The sequence below is a fragment of the Sander vitreus genome, chromosome 3, assembly GCF_031162955.1.
Source record: "Sander vitreus isolate 19-12246 chromosome 3, sanVit1, whole genome shotgun sequence".
Lineage (NCBI taxonomy): Eukaryota > Metazoa > Chordata > Actinopteri > Perciformes > Percidae > Sander > Sander vitreus.
In genome coordinates this window covers 24,545,956-24,562,092 of record NC_135857.1, presented here as the reverse complement: position 1 = coordinate 24,562,092, position 16,137 = coordinate 24,545,956, and the positions used below count along the sequence as shown (strand labels likewise).

The window sequence follows — 16,137 nt, the reverse complement described above, 5'->3', positions numbered from 1 at the left end:
AGATGGACTGAAGATTGCCCACTGTAGATTACTGAGTTAGTGTTACTGGGAGGTCATATAGTTGTGATGAATGTTTTGCTCAGACAGAAAATCATTAATTTACAATAAAAGAATAAGTTACAGATGCATTGTTGCATTTTAAGCGCTTAGCCTACTTTGGATGTCTCGTGAGCTAAACTGGGTATCACTGTCACTGTGTCACAAGCCAAAGCATTAAGAGATTGTTGAAGCAACTCAACTAATTCTCAAAAAAAAATGACATACATGATACAGGCAGTGGTGAACGAAGCATAGGAGAAACCCAACCCAGATCAGGTCCAAACCAGACGGGGACAGACAACACAGACCCATACACACAGACAGACACACACCAGCAAGGGCGCACAACATCCAAAAGACCAAAAATAAACAGATAAACAAGTACATAAACAAATTAAGAGAAATGCAGGAAGATAGAGAGGAGGGGAAAAAAAAGACAAAGGGGAGAGGAGGTGGGGGGGGGCAGCTGACGTTGAGTGGAGCAAAGGGGACGTAATTTAATGTTGGCTACTGACGTGCAACCACATCGTGCAGTGTAAAGTTATTTAATGAATGAAATAGACATATTACATATCTGAGGGCCAATTCGGGATGGGTTTAAAATAATTTATAATCCCGTAATTGTCTCCATCTGTTGAAAGCCCGACCGAGCTGTGACTCGTGTTTTCGGCCACCGTCTTTCACTTTACCTTTTAGCTTTTAGTTGTTCTTCGTTTTATTTCCTTCTTTGCTGTGATGGTCCTGCCCCAGTATCAGCCATAACTACAACAGATAACTTCTAAAATAACAATAACAACAATAACAGGCCTATAGAAAGAAATCTCCTGCTTCCTTTTACCTGGCTGGATATGCTAACACAGGCTTTTCCGGTGTTACAAAGAAATCTGTGAACCATCACAATGTGTTGGTCGGTCTACCTGCTGCAAATAATACTGTGACTTTGCGGGAAAAATCTGACCTGAGCAAAGGCATTAATAAAAACTCTAAAAATAGCATTCTTTTCACTGTTAGTCTGGTTTGCTGTTACAGGTCATTTAAGATAATTATATGAGTTTCAGAAACACTAAAAAGTTACATATAGTCACTTTAAGGACCAGGCAGGCCATAGAAATAATATCTCCGACGGGTAAAGGAAACTTATTTAATATTGTTAAGCACTTCTCACTCATGTACGGAGCCTAGGAACTGGACATTTCTCAGCAGTGTGGTCTCTCTGAGTTTGAATTTTCATCCAGGATCGACTCTTTCCGAAGTGGCGTTAACCACCCTGGGTTTCACTTAAGTCTGAGCTGTGTCTCTACACGGCAAATACTGATAGAGTTTACATCACAAGATTTCCCTTCCACTGTGACAGCCAAAGAGATACACTATCCCTCTCTCGCCTCCCTGTTCTCAACCTACTGCCATTTTCTCCCTCTTTCTCTACTTCCCACCTCCAGCAGTGTTGGTAGCAGAGTGTCACCTTGCTCTGCGCCCAGTGGCCTATGGCTACATGATGATTTATAGCTGAGAAAAGCGGGGGTTTGGGAGATGAAGTTGGTGGATGGCTGGATTTAAAATCACTTGTGGCGGTGCATGAATGCCATGATGAATGAATGTAGTCTTTGCACGTCAATCAAAATTATCTTTCTCCAGCGTACAGTAGGTTTTAGATTCATCCAGAGGCTCTGGGCTGCTTTGTATTCTTCTAATAATCTTTTTTTACTCTGTTCAACACTAATGTCTATTAGAATGAAGATGCAAGGAAGAAGGTAGACAGCTCACTCTCAGAAAAAGCCTCAAGATGCCCTCAAAAATCTTTTTTTAAAAACTGTACAAAATCAGGTGGTAGTATTTGTTTATGTTTAGGTTTTAAAAATGTGCAGTTCATTCACAATTGTAAGAGACAAACCACAACTCAAACTTTGAACAAACCAAACTGTTGGTAAACTCAAATGTATCTTTGTTTCAATGTATTTCATGATATAGAGTTTGTCAGCTAACAACTGCAGCCCATTGTGTAGAAATCCTTAAGGAAAAAAACATATGTGATAAAGAAGGAAGTCCATTGACTGTTGATGGTAAAACAAAATGGGGTGGTCTGAACAAAAAAGCCTCATTATTTATTGTTCTGCTTGACAGTAAAGAGCAGTGCACAAGGAGACGAGTGTACGTGTGTAAAAATCAAGACCACTAACATTAGAAATGTAGAGAGTAAGAATGGACCAGGACAGTAATGATACCCTCTCTCTCTTACCTGCAAATTATAATATATGCACTCATTTAAATGAGTGTTTTTGCTGATAAGGTTAGCCAGGAGCAGGTTCATGTTTTGTATGCTAATATGTATTTATCCTATATGAATAAAATCATACATATCCACGGCAGTGGGAACCCCTGTGATGTGTGGCTCTCAGTAAGGAGCCGCTCACTACAGCTCACTGAACAAGAGTCGCAGGCAGCATATAAAACAGCTTGTGACTCCTGGACATTTACAGTAGTGACAGTGAAGATCTTGAATTTTCTGTTACACGGTAAAAAAGTCTCACTCTGAAGACTCCGTATAGTCTATTATTAACTCCAAGTGTTTCCTTTAAACCTAACCAGGACACATTTTCCTATTGAGATGTCAATAGTGAATTTCAGATGATTATTTGGTTTCATACTAATCCTTTATCACTCCTTATGTATTTGAATTACAACAGCATAAGTAAGCAACTTGTCGTGGCCAAAACAGCCTAGCGACCAGTTGTCCGTAAGCATACTGTATGAGTCGTACAATAGCAAGTCACACAGACAGATTGTGCTTTGCTCTCCATCTGAGTCTGTTCATATGTCAGTGATATCACAGCTACATAATGTTGCTCTGCCATCTCCCAGTGACCGTATTGTCTGTGGTGCAAAATTGGAAATCGGTTGATCGAGACATTTATTTAGTGTTTTTTAGTTATTGCCGAACATTTAACCACAAAAATGGGACCAGTATTGTTCTTGAAGTCTGGTGATATATTTTTTTTACTCTACAAATCCTATGAAAAGCCTTCAATAAATTGATACTTTTAACAAGTACTGTCTGTGTAGCAAAAGCCTGATATATCATATTCCTCTGTGCCATATGCCTCCATTGTTGTCCAAACAAATACATCACTGAGTTAAACTGTTGCCCTGGGCAGACATGTTCCTTCATTATCATGAACACACGTGTAGATTATTTTGAATAAATCCCATATACACCTTCCTGCTGCCGTAAATACTCCCTAGAGCATCAAATGTGTATTAATCCACTGCTGAAAATAGTCACCAACAAAAGCATTTTGTATTCCTGATTGAGTAATGTGAGTAATGTTACTATAGTGCCCAGCTAACTTAGGACCTGTTTAAGCTTTTTTCTTCTTTTATTGTGAGCTGTTTTTTAAAGATGTTAGAGAAGTTAGAAAGTATTGACAGACAAACTAACACAATGTTGGATTTTTGTGTTTTTATGGGATTTATTGAAAGTAAAAACACCAGCCTTATCCTTTAAAAGGTAGGTACGTATCATGATGCTCCAGCATAGAACCCATGCTGTTTTATAGAGGCATCTTATGAACTTTGACTGTAGAGCCAATATTTGTTTCTCTATAGCACTCCACTAACCCATAATGTGCTACACAGCATCAGTCCATACTGCTGGCTGAGTTCAACTTTTATGGACCCCATGGGCTTGGTTCTGGTTGGACTGAATTTCTACTAACAATTAGTTTTCACAATTTGCTCTCACTATTGGTTCACAAATATGGTGAGAAATTGTGGTAAAAGCAATTTGCAGTTAAGAATGGGGTCGGAAAAAAGCCACATCAGTTCACTTTTTTTTTTTCATACTGTGTTGGCTGTCCTCTCCTCCATCAGGATATTGCAAAGCTGTACCACTGGCCCAGTTCCCTGCATGAGGCGACAATAGCGTCACCATGCAGTAATGAATCAAATTAAGTGGAATGTCAGCTAGGCTAACAGAGCTCTCCTTCTCCTCCCAGCATGAAAAGGAATAGTTTCATGGCTCCAATTTGTCTCTCCCTGCCCTCGCTGGCACATATGTTTCATCTAAATAAAAAAAAGTGTAAAAATATGCTACTGGCAAAGACGTGAGTAGAAGAGGTAAAAGTCCAATTGGAAATGTAGAATCTTTATTCATGTCTAGAGTCAGAGCTAGAGCTAAGGGTTTGATTGGTCTAGAGTGTGGCCTTACCTTTTGGTTTTATGTAAATATATGCGATAACTCTCCATCCCTCTCTCCTGTGAAGATTAAAGTACGTAATGGTAATATGAAGGGAGAGTGATGGTTTACATTGACAGAAGAAAGAGAATGACACAGCAATATGCTGATGATATGGTGATGAACAAGACAAAAGATGAAAGTGGACGAGGAGAAGACAGAGAGCAAGAAAGAGGGGCAATGTTTTTGAATGAATAAATATGCAGTGAGGCTTGTATACAAGTGTGTAAGTGACAGCTTTTGTGTGCCTACTAGCATACTAACAATTACATACTTTATACTCACAATACATGCGAGTATAATAATGTGATGGATAAGAAAGGGCAGCTGTCTTGGTTTTGTAATACAAATAATCAACCTTCTAAGCAGGGGCTAAATCCTGGATAGAAAAATCTTATAATTTAAAGAGAAAAAAGAGAAGTAGAGTGGGGTGGTAGAGAGAGAGAAGACTGAGAATGACAGAAAAAAAAAGCAAGAAAGTGGGATTATCTCTGGCCTTTCAATGTGGTTTTAATCCATACTTTACAATATTGTCGCCCAGAGCGAGGAGAGCATAAATCTGCTTTTTGACAGTCCATATGAAGGAACACTTAGCAGACAAATAGACAGGAGGGAACAGAGGATATTACACTGTAGGCCATGGAAATATGTCTCTCTCGATAAACATGTTACTATATGCTTCTATGGGTAAAAAAGTGTAACAACCATACGTGAGAAAAAGTGACTATTTTTAAATTTTGTGTCAAAATGTGACACCATCCAAGATAAAATAATGCTAATTCATGATTTTCTTTTACTGCCTGAGCTAATAAAATGATGTCATATCTGTCTATGTCTTTAAATTGAAGACAATGACCTGGGGTTTACCACTGCAACAATCCTCTCCCATTCAAAGGCCGCCTAAGAATCAACCTCACTATTAATTTGTCTTCGCCCTCCTGCTATCACATCTTCACCGCAAGGCTCTGTACCATTTACAAAAACATGCGGCTCAAGCCATTGAATTATGAAGAGCGCTGTGATGAGAAAGAGGGTCTATTTGCATCGCCAGTCGCTAACTAAAAAGGTGTATCCAATGTCTTGAGGGCGCTGGGAGAAGATGAATAAGAAAAGCGGCATAAGACTGGCTCTATATATAGCAGGTAATCTGTCATCTCATTTTTGTCATCTCCCTTCCCCTCGTTTTTGCTTTGAGGAATGAGGGATTGATGTTCAGAAGATCAGAGGAAGTAAGGAGGGAATCTTGGAGGCTTGAAGAGAGGAAGAAAATGAGAGACAGTGGGGTGTGTGTGTGTGTGTGTGTGTGTGTGTGTGTGTGTGTGTGTGTGTGTGTGTGTGTGTGTGTGTGTGTGTTGCAAGGAGGAAGGAAGGAGCCTGCGCTGAGCGACTGATGACTGCTGTTCTTAGAGACCTAGTTGAGGCTGGCCGAAGTCCAAGCCAAATAAATTAGTTGAACTCAGAGCTACAATGAAAAAAAAATAAAAGCTATACATCTAAGACTTTAGTTTCAAAAGATTTCCACCGATTCCCATCCTACACTGCAAAAATTTCATTTCCTGTTGACCTGCAACACCACTGCTGCCTCAAGTCAGATATCTCTAAAGTGGATATTGTTTGAACGTCCTGTCAGAGCTGACAGGTTGGTATTCCCTGGCAGGGAGATCAGTTGGAGACAAACATGCTTTGTTCACACACACACACACACACACACACACACACACACACACACACACACACAAGGTGAAGCTCTCTTTAATAAGGTCCACCTTGTGGTCACTTCAAAGCACAGATGGAGTGGACAAAGATGGAGCAAAGAAAGAGGAAGAAAAGAGAGAAGGGGAGGATGGAGTGAGGAGTAAGACGTGAGGCAGGATTAAAAAGAAAGATGGGAGCAAACGGCAGTAGAATGACAGGGGGAAGTAGGGCAAAAAAAACACAGGAAGGGATCATACTCTGCAAAAACAGAATTTGCAAGGAAAATGTAGCAGGACACACAAGAAAAAAGGCACAAATAGAAGATGTTCACATCATAGAAATAAAATGGACCATTTGGTTCACATTCATGCTTGCACACCTCACACACCTGGGGAGATGAATCTGGAACATCAGTGAGGTTTGCCCCTCTGTGCAAGTCCCAACTAAAGCAGAAACCTTTTGCAGAAAGAAAATCCTCTGCTCTCAATCCAGAAACTCTCTGATGAGTAACTATGGTAAAGCCTGCAGGCATCCACTTATACATATGGGAGAGAGGGGGGGATCATTAGAATAACTCAACCATTCGTAGATGGATAGCAAGCTAGCTCCATCTAGAAACACTTTCCCTGAATAATTCACAGAGGTGTAAATAAAATATATCCAGTGGCCTTCACCTTAAAAAAAGTAGTAACAAGATAGCTGCCATGCTGAGTAATGAGTTATTTTCTATCAGATGAGTTCAGATATGACATGCAAGATGATGTGTAATATAAAAAAGACCTTACCTCAAAATTCAGTTATTCACATTGATATTCACGGAGGGGGCCGTGTTGCTTGATTTTAAAACAGAATATTTCATTTATATAGCTTCCTTCGATATGACCGTAAAACAGCTCTCTCTCAAATCTATCTCTCAAAACTGAAGTAAGATCATAACAGCAGTGATTGCAATGATGTCCAAAAGTGTGAATCTCAAAAAAATGAAATTATAAGCGGTGGGTGTTCGGCAGGCGCATTACTAGCCTTTAATTGTCCCAGAATAAAAGATGATAGCAGAACATTTATTACTTTTCTCCTGCAGCCAAGAGTGCAATATACAGTATTCTGCATAATGCGTGAGGGCCACGACATGGCCCAAATCAACCCCAAAACAAAAAGCCTCACAGTGAATGGGGTGTCTCTAAAAGTTAAAACATTTAGAGACCGACAACCCCCGTTAACATTCCCTGATGGGTATTTTTATGAAAGATGTAGATTTTCGGCAGAGGGAATTACGTAGGCCTATAGGCGATTTGTCGGCTTCTTCAGCCGCGTGTTGCCAATGCGCACATCGGTTTGAATTATGTTTTTATATATTTTATTTGCTCCAACGAATGATCGCTTACCACTGCCATGGTTGCAATGGATAATATAAGCTAAAGCAACGACAGTTTATGGAAAGCACAAGTGTAATCATGGTCAGATCTTGTGCCTCACTGATGGGAAAGTGAAATTGATGAGTCTTGTAATTTACACATTTACAGTGTCGGCTTTGCCAGCTTTCCTTCCTGTTTTAGGAAGCAGCGACTGTATTGTGTTTTGCCTGTACAACCATGTCTGTGTTTTTCATATTTATGTAGAATTATAGTTGGTCTTCTTATGTAAAATATGCGGCTCTGGTAGATGTTTGCGATTGGTCGTGCTGTGCAAACACCGCCTCTGTTATGTGAACGTGTGCGCCGCTGGATTGGGAAACCCTGGGTTGATTGAACTAGTTGTTAACCAGCATCGTGACACAGCTTATGCGGGACCGCTTTTGTTAGGGTTAGTGAAGCCGGGTGACTGAAATAAATCCAGGACATGTTGATCTTGATTCGTAGTACAGGCCTCTGGTGGTCGGAGGATGGATTGTGTTGCTCTGCTGGCTCAAGGGCGCTGCCTCCTGCACACGAAACCTTTTTTATTTCCAAAAGGTCAATCAATGAGGAAATTGCCTCATTTCCACTTGCCACCTTTGTATTTCTGAAATTATGCAATAATAGGTCTTGAATGGGTTTAATGGGATTGTGAATCTCCCTCAGCACATACTGTACAGTAGCAGACCAAGCCATTCTGCAATTCAAATTTAAAAAGCAAGGAGAAACAAGTTACAGAACTTTACATTTCACTTTACCTATCTTGCATATGAAACCTCTGATCCAAAAACGCTTTATGGAACATAGTGTATAGAGCTGCTATTTAAAGATAGAGTATTTTTTTTTGTCTGAATGAGTCAGATGTCAGACAATATTCTCCCTTCTGTCTGTAGACCTTTATTTCAGGACCCAGTTTTCACATCTTTGCAGTCCTCTTGGTGTCCAAGTGCCAAGGTTGAGAAACTTAAAAGATGTTTCCTGGTTGAGCCTTTAGAGACAGACATCTAAGGACAGCTGCTCCCCCCTCTTCCCTCCCTCTTTCACTCCTTGCCTTCTTCTCTCTGTCAATCAGAGACAAACTTTAAACTCTCCTCTCCCAGCCCCACCTCTCCAAACTCACTAAATTCCCACCCCATCTTTTGTTTTCTGTCCTCATAAAGCATTCTTACTCCCCTCTCCTTCCACACATAACTTTTCTTTCATTTACTTACAATAATTGTGTTGAGGGAAATGGGTCAAGTATGTAGTGTCAGTTAGTCAGCCAGATGGGAAGGGTGTGTGTGTGTGTGTGTGTGTGTGTGTGTGTGTGTGTGTGTGTGTGTGTGTGTGTGTGTGTGTGTGTGTGTGTTTGATATGTATCAGGAGTTTCCTCTTAGCTCCTATTACTCTGACACAACACTTTCTAAATTAGCCGCCTGACAGAAACCACTGCCTGAGCCTCAGGGCCTGACCTCACCCTTACCCACAATCTCCCCCTCACTTCATACACACCTCAGGTTGGAGCTCCAAAGCGCTGCTATGCCCTGTTACGTCCCCGCTACACTCTGCAGTGCCCTGCTACATCCTGCTACGCCCTGCTACGTCCTGCTACGCCCTGCTACGCCCTGCTGTGCCCTGCTATGTCCTGTAACGGCCTGCAGTGCCCTGCTATACCAGGAACTACTACAACTATTATTTCTGGTCATTTTTCCAGTATCTTTATTGTGACTATTATTGCCATTGTTCATCACACCCCAAACCGGCACCATCAGACACAGCCTACCAAGAGCCTGGGTCTGTCTAAAAGGAGTTTTTCCTCGCCACTGTCGCACTAAATGCTTGCTCTTGGGGGAATTACTGGAATTGTTGGGTCTTTGTAAATTATAGAGTGTGGTCTAGACCTACTCCTGAGTGTCCTGAGATAACTCTTGTTATGATTTGATACTATAAATAAAATTGAATTGAAAAAGATATCTCAATGTGAAAATGGAACTAAAAACACATCAGATCAAAATTATCCAAATTTCACTGTAACATTGTTTTGTGTTGACAATCTACTGCTAAATATATTTTACACTGCGCAGAAAAACTGTGCAAACGTGACTGTAGCTTATAAAACAAAGATGTATGTACAATAGAAACAATACTGTATTGGTAAATAAATATTTTAGTTTGAAAAGACAGTTAGATAACACCACAGGGACTGACCTTGTTAATAACAAACACATGCTGTTGTTACTTTGTCATGGCCTATATAGGCTAACGGTAAATCCATACCAAATTGCCGCTACCCTTTGAACCCAACTCAGTTTATATCCTGCAGGTTTTAGATACTTGAAGGCGTGATGATTAATGGTGTTGTCGGTGGTAACGAGCAGTGGGACTATGGCTGTGCCCTCTTTTTTCCCATTCCTGTGGTTGGCATCTGCCCACCTTATACATGTAGAGAGAAAGTAGTCCTATCTGTGGCTGTAGGGCAGAGCAGATAGAGCTAACATATATTATATTCTTGGCACATCTTGAGAATACAATGAAAGAGAATGGAGCGGAAGAGAACGCAGTTTTAGATTCTGTGGTGTGTTTAATCTGCAAAAATAGTGTTAAATAGTGAAGTAGTAATAGTAGTGTGGTCTTATGTTATATTGTTGATGTTGTCATTGACACACATGTTCACAAAATGGCCTGTCACTACACGTCTTTCCCGTTTCCTCTAGATGAACAACAACTTTGGTCCGTGTTGCAAATGCAACACATACAGTAAAGTTCCTATTGTTACAGGCGACCCCTCCCGCCGTGTTTGCATTCAACCCGTCACTTGCTCTCTCATTGGCTGTTGCTCCCTGACAGGTCCAGATGTTTAGCCTGCTAGATACACATCGCTCAAGCGCTGATTTGCGAGCGCTGAGCCAACACTGATTTGCCTCTGATCTGGGGCTTTTGTTAGGGAGCTCCAAAAACTGTCGGTGAGTGGAAACTCAGGGCTTAAGTTGTGTAGCGTAAACTAGGCATTAGCTAACTGGCGGTGGGTTTGTATTGAACAGACGGACATGAGAGAAATATTCTGATCTAACTCTCAACAAGAAAACAATTAAGCGTATTGTCAAAATGTCTGGCAGTATTCCTTTAAGTTCACTACCTGTGGTTATATTTAGAGTTTTTCTTAGTTTAAAATGTTTCCTATACATGGAAAAAATATAGTATCACATTTCAAAATGTAAAAGTCAGATAGTATACAAAGTGTGTGTAAATACTGTCATGAGGAGCTCTGGTGTAGTGCCAACTATGAGGACAGTCAGTACAAGGACAGGTTCATTTAAATTGGACATCTGATCATACCCTTTAATAACTGTGGCATGCCACTGTTAATTCCAAGTGGTGTTTGTTTCAACTTTAATTGGATTAGGATATTATAAAATACATTCTTTAGAATTACTTAATTGAGGTAAGAAGAGTGAGGGTTACTTGTGTACTTTAAAGTAGATTACATGTCACACTCGTGGAAGCCCTCTTTTAGCACAGTAGTGAGCTGCTTGGAAAGGTGCTAGTATGTCCTGTGTCATTGGGTCATTGCTCATACTGCACAGCCCTGACCTCTGTCTGAGGCTTTGGAAACTTTGTGTGCGTGGAAAGGTGAGGTTGGAGGGTCAGAAAGAGTATGAGAGGGAGGGAAAGTGAGAGAGAAATGAATGACAGACAGTCCAGAGAGAGTCGCCCTGTGGCATGTTACCCTGGCACGTTGATGCACTGTGATGTTGACTGTACTCACTGCCGCACCGATTTCCCAAGATACATCATGTCAGAAACAAGGTGCATTATTCTACTCCACAAAGCAGCCTCTCTGAGGTGTTTACTGCAGGAAACAAAGTAGTCAGCATATAAACTTACTTTTATTGGAGCTTGAACTTGTGAGGTTCTTTGGTATGGCAATATGGAATAATATCTGACATGAACTAAAACAAATACTGTCCGGTGTACGGTACATATATTATTTTATTTATCAAGGTATGTAAAGCCACCTTTTACCTTAGTTCATATTAGCCATAATGGACATACTGTATACATGGTCAAACTGGGGCTGTCATCTTCTGCTGTAATCACAAGCTTTTAGCCATCATTCTGAGAGAGGGCAAAATTGTGTCATGTAATACATCATATTAACAAACAATCACAAGATATTTTTACACTTTAGAAGACACATGTAGAAGTTATTTGTTGACATAACCTTAGCCTTAGTATCTTTGAGTGTTATCAACTTATAATTGATTCAGGATTAAGATTACTATGCATTTGTGAACATGTATGCGCTTATTCATGTACAGTACCCACACTCAGTCTTTTACCCTGCATCAGCCCACCTTGTTACATTAGTCACATCCTTTAAATCACCACTAAAAACTCATTTCTACAAACTTCCATTTTTGCAGTAGGTGTTCTTTAATTTGATATTTGTCTTTTTTTACCCCTCTTTTTGAACAATGGGAGCCATCTCCGCAGCCCTTTACTCATCCATGCCTGCCACCCTATCACTCCATTGTACTCAGATCATATTCTGTGAACTCTCATTACAGGGGTGGTAATAGACTCTTCAGCACTAAGATGCTCTTTATTATCCGTCAACTGTGGACTACATCTCTAAGCTGATTAGCCAGAGCTGTCTTTTCAGCATTTCAATTAGTAGCGTTTCGAATAGTCAAGCAGATTGCAAGCCTTATATTCATTACTGACATTCTTAGAGCACCATGCGATCAAGTAATCCAAGCAAAACATTGCAGCAGTGAGGATACAGAAGAATGACATCATGGCGGATTGTATTAATGGACTCACAGGGAAATATAGCTATTAACAACAATCCAAAGCAATTTAAAGCAGCAGAAAGGCATGCAGTTTTAGAATAAATGGCCCAGCTGGCATCCATAGTACTGTCACACATATGCACACATAGAGAGTAAATGGCATTCTTTAGAAAAACAACACAAGAGAAATTAAATATTTCAAGCAGCATCATCATTACCATTAAATTAAACCAAAAAAAATGGGCCTAGGGGACGACTTCAGCCTTCAGAGAGTCAAGATGCCTCAAGATGCTGGTGGTTTAATACAAGAGGATGTCTGTATTAGCTTTAGCTGTGGTTGAAGTTATCTTTATCTGCTTTTATATAACTGTCTGCTCTCAGAGGACAGTGAAATGATAAGAACTGATTTTTGTCATTCTGAGTGGCACTTAAAAAGCTGCAACACAGGTGCCCACCGGGCTGTCAACACCTACATGCTTAATCTCACTGGTCGACTGTTTCTGTTCATGTCATTTTCAGATTAGCTTGCAGAGGAAATGTCCCACATTGGGAAAGGTACATCTTGGAAAGAAGAAGAGAGGAGGAAGTGGAAGAGGAGGAAATTGAGGGAGGAGAGCGGGTGGATAAGGTTGTGACTCCTAGTGCTAATGGATTTGGATCAGATGACGAGGATATGATCAGTGCTGTGTGTGTGTGTGTGTGTGTGTGTGTGTGTGTGTGTGTGTGTGTGTGTGTGTGTGTGTGTTCTCACATGTACATGTGGAATGCATGGTTTTGTGATGTCAGCAGACGAGCCAAAATATGATGATCTCGGGGTATTATCAGTATCTGTTTGAGGTATCCGGCTTTATCAAATACCCACTTGACACAGGAGTCACCACTGTGTTTTATCATTCTGTCTCTGTCTGACTCACACACACACACACACACACACACACACACACACACACACACACACACACACACACACACACACACACACATCCATTCAGTCATTGTTAATCCAGCTGTGTGCGGGTACAGAGATGTGCTGTACATGGCTGACAACTTTGTCACTGAGGTGCGGATGTCAAACCTGTCTGTATTTTGGTTGCTAATGTTGTCATTGCTATGAGCCACTCAGGGGCACACACAGTATATTGGAGAATAAAGTTTGTACTCTACCCTTCACATTATGCAGACTGAATGTGTCTCTATGGACATTATTTATGTCATAAATGCAAACATCTCTGCTGTGTTTGTGTTGTTGTCATGTTTTCAATTGTATTCATTTGACAAAGAGCTCAGCCTCACTTAAAACATCAGTTTGAGAGAGGAGGGAAGAGCAAATGAGGGATACAGTCGTAAGCACTTGAGGATTTCTGCAGTAGTCATGTACCATTTGCCAGAGAACAACTGCATCGGAGCAGCTGATAGTCATGTGCCTTTTCCTAGGGCACCTTAGTGCTACTTTTAAGTAAAATGAGAGCCATCTATATTTCAAATGAGATTTTCCAAGCAAGCAGATAATTGTTTTACAGTTGTGACTTCAGTCACAAGCCCCTTTATCTATCCTCTAAACTACTGACGCATTCAGATCAAGTTAACTGTACAATGACTATGGATCAAAAAGCTTCATCTTTGTTGTGCAGTTGTCTGTTTGATTTCATTATGCATGGAGGGAGATAAGCTAGGAGGTAAATAAAAGTATAGTGTTGAAGTGCTCAAAGATCTCTGATCAACAAGTCCCTGTTTCATTGCTATCCTCAGTAATGGACTGCTCCATCCTGTCCAGGGTATTGTGAATGAGCTGGCAGCCTGTAACAGTGGAAGATGTAATGCTACATTTTGTCAGCAGCATGGTCAGCACTTTGTTGGTTGTTGTTTCTGGCTCTCCTGTATCTGGTCGCACCAGCTGTTAGTGAGTTTAAAGTTAGCCAAGTTATAACGTAAGAGCTTACTAAGTGTAGAATTACACATTACTACATCAAAAAGGGGTACACACGTAGATTCGTTAGTTAATATTTACCCCACTGTAGGGTGTAAGTAATACCACTTACTGAAACTGAGCCAATTGAAAGAACTAGTTATACATGACAATACATTGTCCTTTAGGTTAAATGGAATATGATCATCATATCTGATCTGTTATGTGACTGAAATGCTGTTTAATAACCATTTAAGCTGGTAAGATTTAAATTACATTTCACTTATGGCGTTTTTCCATTACATGGTACCTGCTCGACTCGCCTCGAGTCTACTCGCCTCGACTCGACACACTGTGCGTCCATTTTCCATTGCAGCGTGGCTGGTCGTCTTATATGCGGGCTCAACGCAAACACCAGCGCACAAGTGTAAACATCAGGCCATTTGAGCTTGTTTGACAGTTCTGTGGAGGCTCCACGCAGAGCTTTCGCCGTATACTATGTAAGTGGCCTGATGTTTATACTTGTACGCTGGTGCGTGCGTCGAGCCGGCCATGTGTGTGTGTACGTAGGCTATGGCGAAAGCTCTGCCTGGAGCCTCCACAGAACTGTAAAACAAGCGGCGCCGCAGGAAACTGCCGTGACCTAACGCGAACGTGGAAGGTGTGTTGTTGTTGCCACAGCCAGAAGACACATTTAGTTTCAAATGAAGCTGGAGGCAGCAAAAAAAAAAACACAGCTGGCTAAACTATTTAAAAATAGCGGGTTTGTTCAGGACACCCCCGTCTGTCGCTTTCACATCACCTTTTCGGCTCGCCTCAGCTCGCTTGGAACCTCGACTGGGGTGGTACTAAAAAAAGTACCTGTTAGCAGGTACCAGGTACTTTTTTTTGTAATGGAAAACCAAAAAAGGTGAGAAGAGTCGAGGCGAGTCGAGCAGGTACCACGTAATGGAAAAGCGACTTTAGGCTATTAAACACAATAACCCTCAAACTACAAAAACATGCCAATAACATAAAACTAAATGACCTGATATCGCCAGTTATGTAGTGAAAGCAAGGTATAATTTAGGTAGGTTTAATGTATTATTTTGCTTTCTAAAACTGTTATTTTAGGATGTTATTTTACAGCTCATGATGCTGAATTGACTTCATGTTTACATAGTTGATTTCTTTTGATTGGATGCTGCTACAGATGTTTCCTAGCAACTGATTTACATGGTACTATAGCCAAGACATTCCTTAACTTTGAATGGGGCAACTCAATTTAGTTTATCACGTTTGAAACTAGCTGCAGTTACTATGAACTTAGGAAGGTCTTAACACACTAATATTTCACAAATCGCTGATGAAAGCCTATCATGAGGAGCAGTTGTGCTCCATACATTCCTAGGGGGATGGATTTTTAGGACTTTTAAATTAGAAACCAGAGGGTATAGTTTGTGTTCATGAAGCCCAGATTAGGATTTGACAGACTTGTGGAGAGGGGTTGCTGTGGGGGTTTATATGTGTGGACAGAGAGAGGGATAAAGAGAGAAACACTGAGGAGTTGAGTATGTAGTGTAGTCAGTGCAAGTGTTTATTACCAGTATATATGTATGTGGAAGTAAAGTATTCAATTTTGGCCTAGGTGGCTTCTCATAGTAGAGTGTGTAGAGACATCCAGAGATTTAAAACAGCAAATATTAAAAGGAGGAGGAAGAGGAAGAAATCATGGAAAAGTGGATGGGAGGAAAAAGGAAGAGAATTGAAACGGAAAGAGCAGTCAGATTGGGATTGAGTGGAGGAAGGAGAGGGAAGGTGATCGAGATTGAGAGCCTGAATGGAAGAGGAAGAGTCATCACAATTACAAGTTGCAGCTGCAAGGGATCACCGTAAAATATAGAGAAAGCAAGGAGTGCAATAGGAAATAAACTAGAGCGATACTGAGCACTAAAACATAGTAGACAGCAGATGGTGGGGATTATTCTGGACTAAAATACTCTGGGATCTACAGAGGGAAGGCCGCAGACATAAACCGTTACAGATTCCATCTGCCAGAAATAGATCAAAAAGGGCTAGCTCCACCATCGGCATAATGATCAACTGCTGCCTAGATGCCAA

At 40.7% G+C, this 16,137-nt stretch overlaps 1 protein-coding gene across 1 annotated transcript in view; it reads right to left on the bottom strand.

The window, feature by feature from the left end:
* Positions 1 to 16,137, bottom strand: part of igsf11 (immunoglobulin superfamily member 11) — a 102,665-nt gene that overhangs the window by 55,717 nt on the left and 30,811 nt on the right. The gene's annotated exons all lie outside the window — the stretch shown is intronic.